At 44.2% G+C, this 15,134-nt stretch overlaps 1 long non-coding RNA gene across 1 annotated transcript in view; it reads right to left on the bottom strand.

Annotated features, from left to right (window-relative positions):
* Positions 1–5,777: 5,777 nt before the first annotated feature.
* LOC136655812 (uncharacterized) overlaps positions 5,778–15,134 on the bottom strand; it is a 54,867-nt gene continuing 45,510 nt past the window's right edge. The window contains exon 3 of the long non-coding RNA XR_010794675.1: positions 5,778–5,856. This is a non-coding gene — a long non-coding RNA (uncharacterized lncRNA). The remainder of the gene's footprint in view (positions 5,857–15,134) is intronic.

Below are 15,134 nucleotides of genomic sequence, written 5' to 3'. Positions count from 1 at the left end.
TTTCAGTGCCTTTGCCCTAGAAAGGGCCCCAGTCTTGAGCCGATTGGACTTCTGCTTACAGATTTCCAGGGCAACCATGTCCCTGTTCGGGGTGCGGCTAAGTTTCAGGTTCGTTATAAACACTTAGATGGGCTCCTGGATCTGGTGGTCATCGAGGGCCATCGCACCAGTCTCCTCGGCCTTGCGTGGTTTAATTCTCTTGGCATCCAGGTAACTGGGGTCCAGAGTATGAGCAAATTACACTTTGATGCTGACGGCATTCATCCTGCGCCAGACTGAACTTCGGAAAGACCACTGACTTCCAAGATACAAGAGGCCATTCGTGGGTTCAGCCTAAGCGACCCAGTCTATGTCTGGAACTATGCAAATGGCCCAGCATGGATCCCAGCAACCGTCATTAGAGTCACCAGTCCTGTCTCATACAAGGTTGCCATCCAGGACGGCCGGACTCTCTGCTGTCACGTGGACCAGATGCGCCGCCGCCTGTCTGACTCAGCACCCCCCACGCCGATTCCAATCCCTGGTAACCAGCATCAGGTCTTGCCACAGTCCAGAGAGGCCATCACTCCTGATATGTTACCACAGGAACCAGAGACCTCCCTGGACTTATCTGAGCCACCTGATGTCAATGCATCTATGGGGAATCCCTCTGCCATAGCTGTGCCAACCCCAGAGCGGACTAAGGAACCAGAGGTCCCGATACCAAAGCCTCGCCGCACCTTGCGAATGCGGGTACAGCCCCGCCACTCTGAGGACTATGTTTGTGAACCTTGAACTGTACTTTGGTGGGGAGGGGTGTTATGTATGCAAGTTGTGCAGGATCGAAATCCTGCATAACTGATTGGCCCAGACTTATGACTGGCCAATCGGGTGGTGGATTGAAATCCATATATATATATAACAGGAACCATGAATACTATCCTTGGATGAAGGTTTGTAAGGGTATTGCTTTAAGCTGCTGTCTACCTAGCAGATATCTCAATTTCTGTTAGCTGATTCCAACAGTGCCTTACAGCCCAATACTAACCTGCCCTGGAGCAAGTAGGCCAGTGGGCTTGCACTGCATCCAAGGCAGATTGGGGCTGAAAGCGGCTCAGCCTGGGGCAAGGGAAATTGCTTCCCCTTACCCCAGGTAAAGCAGCAGCAGCCCCAATGGAGCTACTCGAATCTGCACCACCTCAAGAGGTGGCGCAAATCCAAGCAACAAGGGACTGCCCTGGGCTGCCAGGGGTTAGGATCTGGCATAATTGCCAAATCCTGGCCTGCTCCCTGCTTGCCCACCCCAGGAACGCCCTCTGCCCACCCTCCCCCCTCTCTGAAACGCCTTCCTCCCGCTTCCTCCCCACACACACCCCAGTTCAGTAGGAAGATACAGGCCTTCCTACTGGCACTGCCAGCAGCGCAATAAAAACTGTCAGAGCGCCTTTTGCGTCTGGCGCTGATTGCTTTACCGCAGTCAAGCAGTAAAGTGCAAGAAACAAGGATGCACAGGAAATGTAGGAATGGTCCCCAATTGTAGATAGAGATGAGAAACTGCCACTTTGGATGACCATTTAAATTCAACTGTATTAAGATTAGCTTGAGAGCCATTCCTCTGTAGTGGCTCATCAAGTGAAATCTCCATTCTTTATCATTTTACAATAAAACAGCTAGGTGTGAGTATGTGGTAGCATATTGAGAATGGGAGATTTTTGGTGGTGCAACAAAGAGTTCCCACCCATGGAGCGATTCCCCATGCAACTTGGTTTAAAGCAGTCCTATTGCAATCACTTGGTCATTTGAAGTTGCTCTGAATCAAGTTGAAAACATTTCCTTGAATTGAGTATTCTGGTACTTCTTCTAAAGAAAAGAGAGAGAAAAGGGAAAATCTAAAATAAAATTTCATCAACTTTTTCTAATTTCAAAAGGCTTCCATTTGCAATCTGAGCAAATGTTCGTTACGTCATTTTGCACTCAAATGAATTCACCCACCTTCGTCTCAAATAAAATGAGCGCTAGTGAATCCCCATATTTATTGTCAAAAAGCAGGCTCAGAAGAATATATCCATACAGAGCACTGCATTTAATTTTTTCTACAATGAAAACATTAGGCTTTGGTCTTTGCGGCTTGGTTTAGCCCTTCATTAAGCATCTTGATTCAGTATTCAATTGTTTATTAAACTGCAGGTAAGCCACACGCTTTCAGAAGGGGGAATGTGGTGGGTCAGAGGATGCTGGACTAGATGAGGTTTTGGCCTGAAATTTCAGAGCTAAAAAGTGTTACAGTTTAGATGAGCCAGACATCAGCTGTTCTTATCCCTACTCTGATCATACAAACATAGTAAAATCAGTATGGTGGAGCAGTAAGAATCATGCAACACCAGTAGTCCAGTTTGTAAGCCCCAGTATTAGCTATACCTCTCCTAGGGAGTATATCCTGCTTCATTTCCGGGGTTTGGCCCGCTGACCTCTATTTATCTGAAGCAACAGTTGTAAGAATGAGTGACTTTGAATGCTAACATTGGAGGTGCTCCTTAAATAAGATGAAAAGAGAAGTTTGTAGCTCTCTGAGCTGTTGTTTCAGATTGCCTTTGCCGCATTGGTTACACTTGCTTCATTCTGTTTACAACACACACAGCAAGTCATTGTAAATTACATTTTTAAATGGGGAAAGAGAACAAGCTGAGAGGTGAGTTCAGTGGCGTTAAGCCCAGAAGTGAAGCCAAAGGAGTGGACCTGGAATGTCCATCTGCTTTCATCTGTCCCTGGCTGTAGGGGACTCCAGGTTTGAATGTCTTTTCCTTGCAGGAACCTGAAAGTAATTAGCTGCCACCATTTAAAAGCTTCACTGGCTCACTGCCCAGCATTCACAGCACTGTTCAGGTAGCGACCTCCAGCATCTCATCCAGTGGACCTTGACTGTTCTGTCACCCAGAGCTAATTGACTAAAGCAGCAAAGGTGGATTGGTTCCATTCACAGGCAATGCAATCCACTCTGTTGAGCTTCATTTTGTTTTTTTATGCTTGGGCAAACGAGGGTTGCCATCTTTTCAACTGACCACTGTAACTGCAGTTTTAACAGTAGTTTGATGGTCAGACGTTACACAAGTGATAATGTTTGTCTCCATGCTGTAAATAGCACAGAGCTTTAAAAGCATGGTGTAAAAAATGATAGGTATTGATTTCTGAACATCAAATTTCTGTTAAAGGCACAAAAGCAGAGAGAGCTGTTTTCTGCAGTCACTTAGAACAAAGGACTCAGTGACAATCCAGTTTAGACGATAGCAAATATTTGAATATTGGTCTTAATTAAAAGGGATTGCCAACTGACACAAATCCAGCCCGCTCTGCTCTTACGTCTCTATCAGTAGACTGTTCTGCAAAGCTCAGCAAGCAAGCACAATCTTTCATAGCACGAAGATAAACACATCAAGCTTCTGTTAAAGGCACAACTACAGGGGTTAGTTCAAAAGTGGGCAGTCCCAAGAATTGAATTTACAAAAACAGAATGCTAATGCTGCAGTCATATGAACCTTTGATTGCAGAAAGCCCCATTGAACTCAGTGAATCTTTGGCTTCATGTGGCATAAGGCAGAAAACAAAACAGAACAAAACAAACCTTGATTATTCTTGGACAACATGACATTGTTGTTCTTGTTTACAAGGAACACGGTTCATGAGAGTGACAAGTGGTGACTTATCCCAGTGGCTTCTGTCTAAAAACCATAGGCAGCTGAAAGGGAATCACATTTCTTATGACTATGCACCATAGTGTGAAACAAGCAGTAATTGGAATGTGACTTTGGCAACACTTGTGACCATGGAAAATGATTTCTTAACTAGTACAATCCAGTAAGGATGTGAAAGAACAGAACCAATATTGCTGCTAAAGAACAAAAGGATAAAACAAATGCAAGACTATGATATGGTTCCAAGCCCTCTTTGGGTCTTAGACTAAACAGCACAAGACAAATAGAGTGACTTTGATCATGGGACCCTCACCACCTGTAAGGGAGCTGGGGGGGGGCAAGTCAGGCACAGTGCTTAACATCTTCCTGCTTTGCCCTTTGAATTGGGCAGATGGGGATTGAACGGAGAGATCATTCCTACTGCCACCACCCAAAGGTCAGGTAGAATGAGGACTCCTTGGCAAATCCTCCCTCCCAAGCTAACAGGGAGCCCCAAAATCTGGGAAGTTCCCATAAAAGCAAACAATGGGCAGTCTGGGAGATGCAGCAACCGTCTTCTCCAAGTGAACAGAAACCAGGCAGGTAAAGCAGTAAAAATACAAGGGGTTTACTAAAAAGCTGCAGAACACAAAGGAATGAAGGGGAAGATGTCAACATAGAAAAAGAAAGTACTGATAATCCAGCAAAAGGAGCAAAAGGGAGAGCAGTGAAGGTTAGCAAGAGTGCTAAAAGGCAAGCAGCAAAACATAAAACTGGGCATGACTTCTCTTGGTATTCTCCCTACCCTACTTACTCCTGCAGTTCCAGGATCTTGTACTCACTCTTAACAAGATGGTTGGATGAGTTCCTGTGAAATTTCAGATGCTTCCAAAATTGGTCCTGAGCAAATGTACAAAAGTGGTGTGTGTGACCCCATAGCCTGCAGGTGTTAACCAGGTGTCCCTTGTGTGGGTATGAAGGGGTCATCTGTATTCTTGACTTTTCAGCTCCTGTAAATCAGGTGGACATCACGGTCCAATAAGCTGGCTCAAAGTCATGTTCTTTGCTTCCCCTGGAGAAAGTGGAGAAGAAAGAGGTCAGCAACATCAAGAGTACACTATAATGGCTACTGGGTCTGGATGATTCAGCAGCCCTGTACAGCAGTGGTTCTCAAATCTTTTACCGCCATGACTCACTTTGTCATCTGCAGCAGTCATGTCACACTCTAGAATGCCTTGGGGCACAACATGGCCTAGAGTGTCTTCTGGCTTCCAGGTTGTACCAGCCCCGTAATCCACAGTCACAACCCACAGCTTTTGCGAACAACTGCCCTACAGTTTGTTGAAGCATCATATAAGCCTCTGAAGTGATAGCAAGACCAGAACTAGCTGAAAAACAGGCAAAGGATCAACAAAAACTCCACCCCACCTCAGAAAACTGTGAGCTAAAACTGACATCCAGACAGAGAATAAAACCACTATTAAAAAGCCGACCATTCATTTGGTCTTGATTCTGCCAAGTGTTGAGCCCTCAAGAACACGAATATTTGACATTGCCTTGTAGTGAGTCAACCACTGGTGTACCTACCAAGCCAGGGATATCTTCCCCAACAGGCAAGGACTCTCCAAGATCTCAGGCAGAGGTACTTCTCAGCCCTGCCATCTGAGGTCCTTTCAAATGGAGATGCTCAGGAAGTGCTTCACTGTAGTGCAATCAGGTCTACCAAATTAATGCGTGTATGTCTTTCATTGCTGCCTAACAGCAGACCTCTGGCAAAGACAGCTTTGCCCATCATTGCATCAGCATGCTGAGGAAAACGACACTTCTTGAATGTATGCAGCTGTTAAATGCGTAGATCCTCAGTCAGGGGATGAAGTGGCTGCCCTGTGTTTGGAGTGCATGCTCATTCTCTTTCACTTCTTATGCTGTGAATGAAGTAACTCCTTTTCCTGCGAATACTATGGCAACAGAAGAATGCCAGGCATGCCCTATCATGCAGCCTTTCTGGGCAGCTAGGCATAACAAATCAACCATCCGTATGTCAATTTTTACTCCAGTTGACAATTTGGCAAATGTGCCTTTTCCAGGTTCAGCTTTCAGAAGAGTGGAAACCAGGGAGCAAGTCAAGGCCTCTCTCTTCACAACCAGGCACTAAGATAATTGTCTATGGCAGGCCTGCTGGGGTAATGGTGATTTATCTTGAGAGTACCTGCAGCAAATAGACACCGTTATTTTGAACAAAATAAAAGCCACTGGCGCACAAGTGAAGAGGAGAGAAAAGGCAAAAGGAGAGATCATTTGAGCATTATCAGCCAGGATATTCCAAACCAGAACATTATGTTTTTCTGATGCATTCTACATGGGGTTTTAATAATCAGGTAAGAGTTTGAGCTGCTGATGGTTACTCACCTCCTGAAAACGGCTGGTGAACTAGCCATGCACAATACCAGCCATTTTCAAGCACTGTGCTGTGACACACTGGTGTGCCGTGAGTGGTCCACAGGTGTGCCATAGAAATTCTGGGAAGGTTATTTATTAGCAGGGGGATGTGAGCTCCCCATTGGCAGTATGGTGTGTCTTGTCAATTGTCAAAAACCTGATGGTGTGCTTTCAATTATAGTGCCTTGTCAGATGAAGAAGGTTGAAAATTGCTGCACGATGCAGTCAGTTCTTGTTATCTGCTGGGGTTAGGTTCCTGGAAACCCCAGTGGATAGTGAATACATAGATGGGGATTCATGGGATCAATGAGGTGAGGAAGAGGTTTAGGGCTTTTTTTCATTTGAAAATCTCATCCAAGGAGCACAATTAGACTCAAAACCATGTTAGGGCAAACTAATAAAATCTCCTCCCACCACCATAGTTTCATCTTGTTTTGCAACGAAGGCTTCACATGCTACTTAACTCTAAATTAACTGCGCTGCCCCCCCACACACACACACACAGCCCACCCCAGTTGCTCTATTAAGTATATATTTGACTATTGGACTAGAGGTCCTTAATCTAACTTCAACTGCAGAATTTGTCCACATTTGTTGATTTTTTTTCCTTGCGGAAAAAAGGGTGCACTTATCTAATTTGGTAATCAAAGATTTTTCTCTCACAGACACACACACCCCAAAGAAAATGGTCGCAAGTGTTTGCAGGTTTAAATGGCATGTGCAGAAATAAGGCTAAAACACCTGGCTCATAGGCACTTCTGCAAGTAGTTTTACTTTTGCTAGTTTTGGTCATGGGTCAACATGACCAAACTCGCCAGGAATGAAACTACCTGGATACTTTTACTAAGTGGATAGTCAAGGCCTAGAGAATCCTACAAAAACTTGCATTGGACATGGAAAAAATTGCCCAACCCCTCAGGAGTTTGTATCACATTAAACCAAGCCATGTTGTCTTCGTCTTCTGCTTCAGAGTATCCTTCCCACAGGCCCCAAGGCTTTCAAGCAGGATAATTTTGTGCCTGTCTTTATGTACCTTTCTCCATTTGTCCATGTTTATATGAATTGCAAGTTGCTCAGTCTGCCCCTGGAATCCAGAGATTGTAGCCTTTACTGACCACATGGGACTAGGAGCTCATTGCTATAAAACACTAGAGCCAAGCTGCCTGGAATGAAGCTTAAATGGATTAGAGTTTGATCAGAGGGATGGTGATTAGAAGAGCCTACAATAAAATGAACCACAAGGATATTTTCTGCACCTTGACTTAGTGGGAGCAAAAATATGAAGCCAATGGGGAACAGGGAGCTAAGGATATTTGAGAAAGGTCATTTGAGATGGGATCTAGCTAACAATCTGCTACAATGTGAATGCAGAAGCTTGAGATCCTTTTGGAAAGACCTTACTCAGTATGATGACATATTGACATTATAACAAAATGGAAGCATTTATTTGTTTTGTTCAGTCTGGTTTAAACACATGCATGGTGAAGAGAAGGAATTACCTAAATGGGGCTACTTAACATTTAGATGGCCACACACTGTAGTGAGCCATGTATGGTCATCCAATCAATCCTCCAGACATATCCATTTGGTTGTGAATTGGAGGAATTATTTTTGGGTCCTGCAGATGCCTTTTGGCCTGTCTATGCAGTTGTCATAAGAACATAAGAACAGCCCCACTGGATCAGGCCATAGGCCCATCTAATCCAGCTTCCTGTATCTCACAGCAGCCCACCAAATGCCCCAGGGAGCACACAAGATAACAAGAGACCTGCATCCTGGTGCCCTCCCTTGCATATGACATAGACCATTTCTAAAATCAGGAGGTTGTACATACACATCATGGCTTGTAACCCGTAATGGATTTTTCCTCCAGAAACTTGTCCAATTCCCTTTTAAAGGCAACCAGGCCAGATGCCGTCACCACATCCTGTGGCAAGGAGTTCTACAGACCAACCACACACTGAGTAAAGAAATATTTTCTTTTGTCTGTCCTAACCCTCCCAACACTCAATTTTAGTGGATGTCCCCTGGTTCTGATGTCAGAGTGTAAAGAGCATTTCTCTATCCACTTTACCCTTCCCATGCATAATTTTGTATGTCCCCCCTCAGGCGCCTCTTTTTTAGGCTGAAGAGGCCCAAATGCCGTAGCCTTTCCTCATAAGGAAGGTGCCCCAGCCCAGTAATCATCTTAGTTGCTCTCTTTTGCACCTTTTCCATTTCCACTATGTTCTTTTTGAATTTAAAGAGAACTCACACACAAACAAGCCTCAGCAGCAGCCCTATTTTTTCCACAGCTGGTTTTTTAAAGGGGGCAACTCAACGTGAGTTCTTTAGAGCTGCAAAAATGCAACTCGGAAAGTGCCCCCCTGGTGACTCATTTTCGAGTTGAGTCGCAGAGAGCTGTGACTTTACACTCAAGTCAAGCTGCGCTAGGTTTTCCCATCCCTGCTTATTTACATTGTTGACTTAAGTGAATGAGACCATTGCTTCCCATTGGTCAGTTGGGCTCGACTGTATGACACCTATCATTTAATCCAGCCCATCTCAAGGAAGGGTAGTGAAACAGGTTGAACCCTTAACTCATATGACCTTTCTCTGCTGACCTGAGTGTCCATGCAGGGAGGGGCCTTAAAAGACAGGCTATAGGTATCAATGAAAGCTGCACAGTTGATCTTCTCCTGCCTGCAAAATCCAATTACTGGCCATACAATTTGACCTAAATGTGTAGAATTTTACATGTGTAGGCTGTATTTGTATGATCTGCCCCCTTAGGATTGTGGAAGTGGGGGTGATGTTCAGGATTGGTGGAACCAGCAAGCACACTGTAGCATTCCTCCACTTCATGGGCCGGATCAGACAATGACTGTCATCCAATCCAGACCAGTGTCTGGGACATTAATAGCTACAACCATTTTACCATTTATTAATAATTTGTAGAGTACCTTATTCCACATCAATGTCCAAGCAGAGGAGAGGATCATTATATTACACAGTCAAATTCTCTATCTTTAAAACTGATTTTCATAAGTAATATTTTTATGTTTTAAAGGCATGCCTATGGAATGCCATGAACAAGGAGTGGTACCAAGTGACCTTGTTAGTGATATCAGCGGGAAGGAGCATTCACAAAAACCATGGTAGATGGCATTCTAGTGCATGTAAAGATTCCTTCAGGCAAAGTTGATGATATCTTTTTACTTTCCCTCAATTTGAGAGAAGTTACTTTCTCTCGAAATGATTTACGACTTCTTCCATGTGCACACTGTTCCATAGGGTGACTTGAACATTGGGTCTCTCCTTGATGAAATGAAGACCAGTCACTCTTAAATGACGTTAAAAATGCAAATTTCCACCTCTTGAAACCTGAAAACAGTCAGCTGCTATGTTTTTGGTTGATAGTCATAGGAAGTAAGATATCACACACACACACACACACACACACACACACACACCCCCAAAGCATCCATTTTTGACTGAAGATTTACAAATTGTCTGGATAGTAGAGCAATCTACTGCCTCTGGCAGAAATCTTTGGGAATCTTAGGAGCAACTCATTCAGTCACAATATCTCTGCAGGTATAAACACCAGGCAAAAAAAAATAAAAGTGGAGATATACTATTGTTCCTCTAACCAAAGCTTTAATAGTAATGTTGAGATGAAGAAAAAGGTCAGGAAGGCAGCCCAATAAGAACAGTTTGCAATATTAGGTAACATCAATTATATCCTCACATTGACTGAGTTGATGTACACTTAGGTCATTACAAAGAGACAAAATGTCTAGGTGTGATAAATGATTGTGCTCCAGAACAAACGACAAGAGCCGAGGTGACCCTTGATTTAATAATGAAGAATACCCAGTTCCTGGGTATTCTTCATTATTAAATTATATTGTTACTGTTGCCAATGGGAACATTTTTTTCTGGGGCAAATAGCAGCTGGACTGGGGATCCCATGGGTTGGGACTATGATGGAATAGGGTAAAAGCTCCCCTCATCTTCCCACCATGGTCCCAGCCCACAGGGGGTCGATTCAGCAGCTATTGACTAGAGAAAAACCAAGCCCACTGAAGCTAATAACACTTTAAATGCCATGTGTTTGGTTCTAAGTGCTTACTTCTGTCAGGGTCCTTTGGTAACTTTCCTTTTGCATATTTAGTGTTTGCATCCTCGTGGCAGATCAATGGGGTTTGGCTTGCTAGGTAGACCTGGGAGCAGAACTGGTGTAGCAAGCAAGACTCCATATGTGCCACATAGCAGGTGGAAGAGAGTTCCCCATGGGGGGAAATGAACAGGAGAAGTCATGGCCGCTTCGTCTCCCCATTTTATTGCGGAAATGAAAGGTATACACATAAAATCAATTTCTGGGTTACAACCTGGCAGCTCTTTTATTTGAAGAAGTACTCTATTAAAACAATTTTCTACTTCAGAAAATCAGGGCTTTACGTTCTTCAGTATCATTAAATTTGACAAGAACATGAGCCTGATGAGATGTGAAACCATGTCTCCAAAGCAAGAAACGTATTGCTGACCCTGGATTTATGCAAGCTGACTTGGAGTGGGGGACAAAATGATAATAATCAGTAGTGGTAATGGAACACCAGGTCTAGGGGCTTATGTCAATGCTTTAAAAAAGAAGAAAGAAAAAATGTAAAAGAATTCAGAAGTGGACTTCAAGAGTGATTCATAGCTCGGGAAGCCTGGCTTCCATCAAGACTGCTAAACTAAATGTAATGACCTTAAAACAGATGGTTAAGTGTTGCTATTATCACTGCTTGTGAATGCCTCCCATGGAGAGATTTCTAATAGAGAATGCTACTCTAGCAAGAGCATGATGATACTTTGGATCTGGAAGTTGAAGCCAGACAAACTGAAACAGGAAAGAAAGCATACCCTTTTAATTAAAGAAGTATTTGTTGGCATAAATAAGAGACAGTTGGGGCATCTCCAACATGTCCTGTTTCTCTCTCCCCCTCCCCCCCCCCATCCTTTTGCTTACAATCTAGTCTGATAGCCAAATTCTATCCTTTTTCTCACCATAGCATGCAGCTCTGCAACAGCAGGCTGGGCTACATGCTATTATGAGGAGGGGGATCAGAAGGCTTGGGGGGGAAGGGAAAATATTTTCCCTTACCTCTCCATAAGCCCTTCAAGCACCAATGGGTCTCCTCAGACTTGCACCTCTGAACCAGTCCTCCCTCCTGTTTCACCCCAATCCACCCACCTCCACCACATTCTACCCAGTCCACCAACTTAGCTAAATCAGCGGGGCTCCTCTTTGCTGCCGCCACATACAAGGTTCTGCTCGTTGTCACAGCCCATGTATGTCTGTCCATGTGCTTCCAGAAGGCCTTTTATGACACTATAAAGCATTGTCTGCCACCAGGCAGGCGTGGTAGTGGTACAGCCCAATAGGGTTGGGCTGTAAGAGTTCTGTAGGAGAAGAATATGAAAGCTTGCTTTTCGATGCTTTATTACATTTTGGTTGACTCCAAGAAAACCATTACCCTGTTCTGGACTGTGATTTATTGGCACAAAGGCTGTAATGATTAAGATTCTGGCTGCAATCCTATACACACTTTCCTGAGAGTAACTGGGAATAAGCCCCACTGAGTTCAGTGGAACTTATTTCTGAGTAGACATGGCTAGTATTGTGCAATCAGAACTGTACTTGTTTAGGCCATCTTTTGGAAAGATGGAATCCAGTCAGAAATTATAAGGTACATATATGACTTTTCCCAGTCAGGAATTCACATAATTTACCATGTTCATTGTGGCTGTAAAGGATTTGTTCAGAAGGAAAAAAAAAAACCCAAGCAAGTAAGGGTGACGTTGATAGTCCTCTAGGTGGGAAAAAAAAAACACATTTTAAATAAACAGATATTATTTTTTAAAAAGGAGTTCAACCTCAGGGACACAATAATAATAATCATAACTTTATTTTTATCCCACCTTTCTCCCCAAAAGGACTCAAGGCGGCTTTGGGGACACAAAACATTGCTTTGGGGTATTCACACAACCCATGTCCAAAACATCCCTAACATTACCTGGAACTGCCTTTATATAGGAAAAATGCGTATGACTGGTTTGATGTTTGGTTCTCGCAACAGCTCTAAACAAAGCTTGACCATACCCAGAGCCTACCCTAGGTTCACTACCTCTGCCATTCTGAAGAGGTCATTAATTCAACCACATTCTATCAGATACTAAGGGAATGCCTTCACTATGCCCAAATACATGCCCAATTACTTCTTGAACTCTGGAAGGTCAGGAAAATAAAATTACTTGGACTCAGTTTGTCCACAGGGTGCCTGACAAATCCTAACCTAGGAAATTCTGGGACAGTGCACTGTTTTAAAAAAATCTATTGCACTTCAGGCCAAGCCTGATGGCAGCTCTTTGAGGGCTTGCATAATGATGGGTGCAGTAGTTGAATTTAAATGACTACTTGAAAGGTCATCTCTTCCCATCCACATTTCACATGACTAACCTGTTTAACTCATTTGTGTCTGAAGGATTTTATAATATTACTAAATAACAGAAACAGAAACATCAGGACCAAAGGAAAGCACAACTGCTTGTTTCATGGGTTTCACATTGCAAAGAAAACAATGTATTTGGGGCAATTTTCTTAGCAGTTTAGAAATTCACAAGAGTAGCATTAAGTGAATGTTCCTTTACTTCAATGAGGCCTCTGAAACTGCGCTTCCCCACAGGATACCATGCATGCTCCATTGTCACAGCTGCATTGGCAGATCAGGTTTAGTTAGGATTGGACTGTGCATAAAGGTTAATCTTTTTCTTGATTCCCCTCCCTCTTACTGTGCATTTATCCCCACAATAAAAGTTAATGTGTTTGCATCTATACTTACATCTCTCTCATCCTTGTCTAGTGCCAATTTCTGAAAAAGGAATCACAAAATTTTCATTTCCCTGAGCCTTGAATCAATGTATATTTATAGGCCAAGATATTAAGTACAACCTTTGGTAGCTAGCAGTGAATACCTTTAAAATAAAGCCCAAATCACTTTAAAAATCGACATGAATGATGTGATTTGTGATGTAACTAAAAGAAATATCTACAAATATCATTGTAAAATGCAAATACCAGGGTCCAGTAAATGTTATTTTTTAAAGGAGTCCATTAAATACTGAGTTAATAAAACTGCATAATAATCCACTGTTTCTGCTAAGTGGAACACATCTTGCTCAGGTTGCTTGAACTGGAGCTTTGTTAGGTTACTGCAGTGATATTCAAACTGGGGCGTTGTGATGCCCCAGACTGAGGGTCCTGGTCCCTTTCCCCTTAAGGGGTGGGGGCAGCCAGGAGGCAGCCGTGCAATCCCCAGGATCGCGCCGCTCAGGGGGGCTGCAGGGGCTTGGTGCAGGGGTTTGGTGCTTCCCGTTTTGCGGAGGCAGAGTGCAATTGCCCCACTCTCACTTTCCCTGACCCAAGGAGCCTTGCAGGCGCTCATGCCTGGCTCCCCGCAGCCAGGGACAGCTGCTGCAGGAACTGGAGGGTGCACCCCAGCCCCTGCAGCCCGGTCAAAAGGGGAAGAGGAGTGATCGCACACCGCTTCCGGTTTAGCGGAGCGGGGTGCGAGCACTCCGCTGTCACCTTCCCTGACCTGGGGAGCCCTGCCAAAGGTTGCGCAGGGCTCCCTGCACCCCCGTGGGGCTGCAGGGGGCTTGGGCAAGTGCACTAAGCCCCTGCAGCCTCCCTGAGAAGCGCGATCCTGGGGACCGCGCCGCTGCCTCCCCCCGCCCCTGCAAAGACTTACTTCGGGATTCAAACTCCCTGCGAGTTTGAAAACCACAGGGTTACTGGGATCATTCCAACTGCAAAAGGTGGCAGGGCAGAAGCATGGGGTTTATTCAGTGGAAAAATTGTCTGGCTATAGCAGTGATTTTCAACCATTTTCATCTCACAGCAAACTGACAAGATGCTAAAATTGTCAAGGCGCACCTTCAGTCTATTTGACAGTTGACAAGGTAAACCGCATTGCTGGTGGGGGGTCATCTCCCAATGGTCCTACTAATGTGACCCTCCCCCAAACTCCTGCAGCAAACTCCTGGAGACTATTCACTGAACAACAACGTGCTCCGGGCTATAGAAATACAATAAAAGAACTAACATCTCCCTGTCACTTTTAGAATTTGATCTACAACCTTCTCTTTGTTTTTCTTCTTATATGTGTTCTCTAAACAGACAGAAAGTTTGTTTCTTCATTAAAAGATTTGTGCAATGAAATTGTATGAAGAATCATACAAGAACGGAGTGGCTACAAGAAGACAACAAAAACAGAACACCATGGAAAAAGCTATAAGTCCTGTGGCCCTCTCTTCCTCAGGAGACTCAACATCATTCAAGTCTAAGCATCTTAGACTTCTGAATCTCCTCCCCCCTCCCAGCTCTATCATCCTCAAAGATCCCCAGTTTCTGTGGGCTATAGACAAAAAAACACCAAACCTACTGGCACAGGGGGCTGCATTAAATTCTACAAAACTGCAGTATCTCCTGCTTTGGACTTGACTTCTGGCCAAAATGACTGGCCACCACTATGCTAGCCTTGATAAAATGCTTTTTGCAGCAAGCACAGATGGCATTCAGGTTTCTATTTATGAGTCTAGTCTTCGTATTTGGACTTGAAGTCCAGCAGCAGGAACTCTTAAAGAATCAGGTGAGGAATGCAGAAGGGGCTTCAGAAAAGGCAGGTTTTAATTCCGAGGTTCTGTCTTTCTAGATGGCCATGTCATCTCTGCCTCCTCCTCTTCCTCCCAAAGGGGGAGCTGTACCTCCAGGGGTGTTTGGATAGCTGTGTAGATATATGAATCAGGATGTGCAAATGCACTTTTAGTGACCCACTAGGGATAAGAGAAAATAAGGGTTATCCCTCTTCTCACTGGGTTAATTTCACCTGTGCTCAGCCCTCTTCCATAGAGCAGTGGTTCTCAAACTGGTGGGACACAGCTAGTAGTTCATGTAAAGGTTCCCCTGTCCCTTTAAGGGGCAGGCAGCAACACGATCCCAAGGATTGCATTGTTAAGGGA

This window comes from Tiliqua scincoides, chromosome 1, assembly GCF_035046505.1.
Source record: "Tiliqua scincoides isolate rTilSci1 chromosome 1, rTilSci1.hap2, whole genome shotgun sequence".
Lineage (NCBI taxonomy): Eukaryota > Metazoa > Chordata > Lepidosauria > Squamata > Scincidae > Tiliqua > Tiliqua scincoides.
Note: the sequence above shows the minus strand (reverse complement) of the source record. Positions and strands in the feature narration are given on the sequence as shown.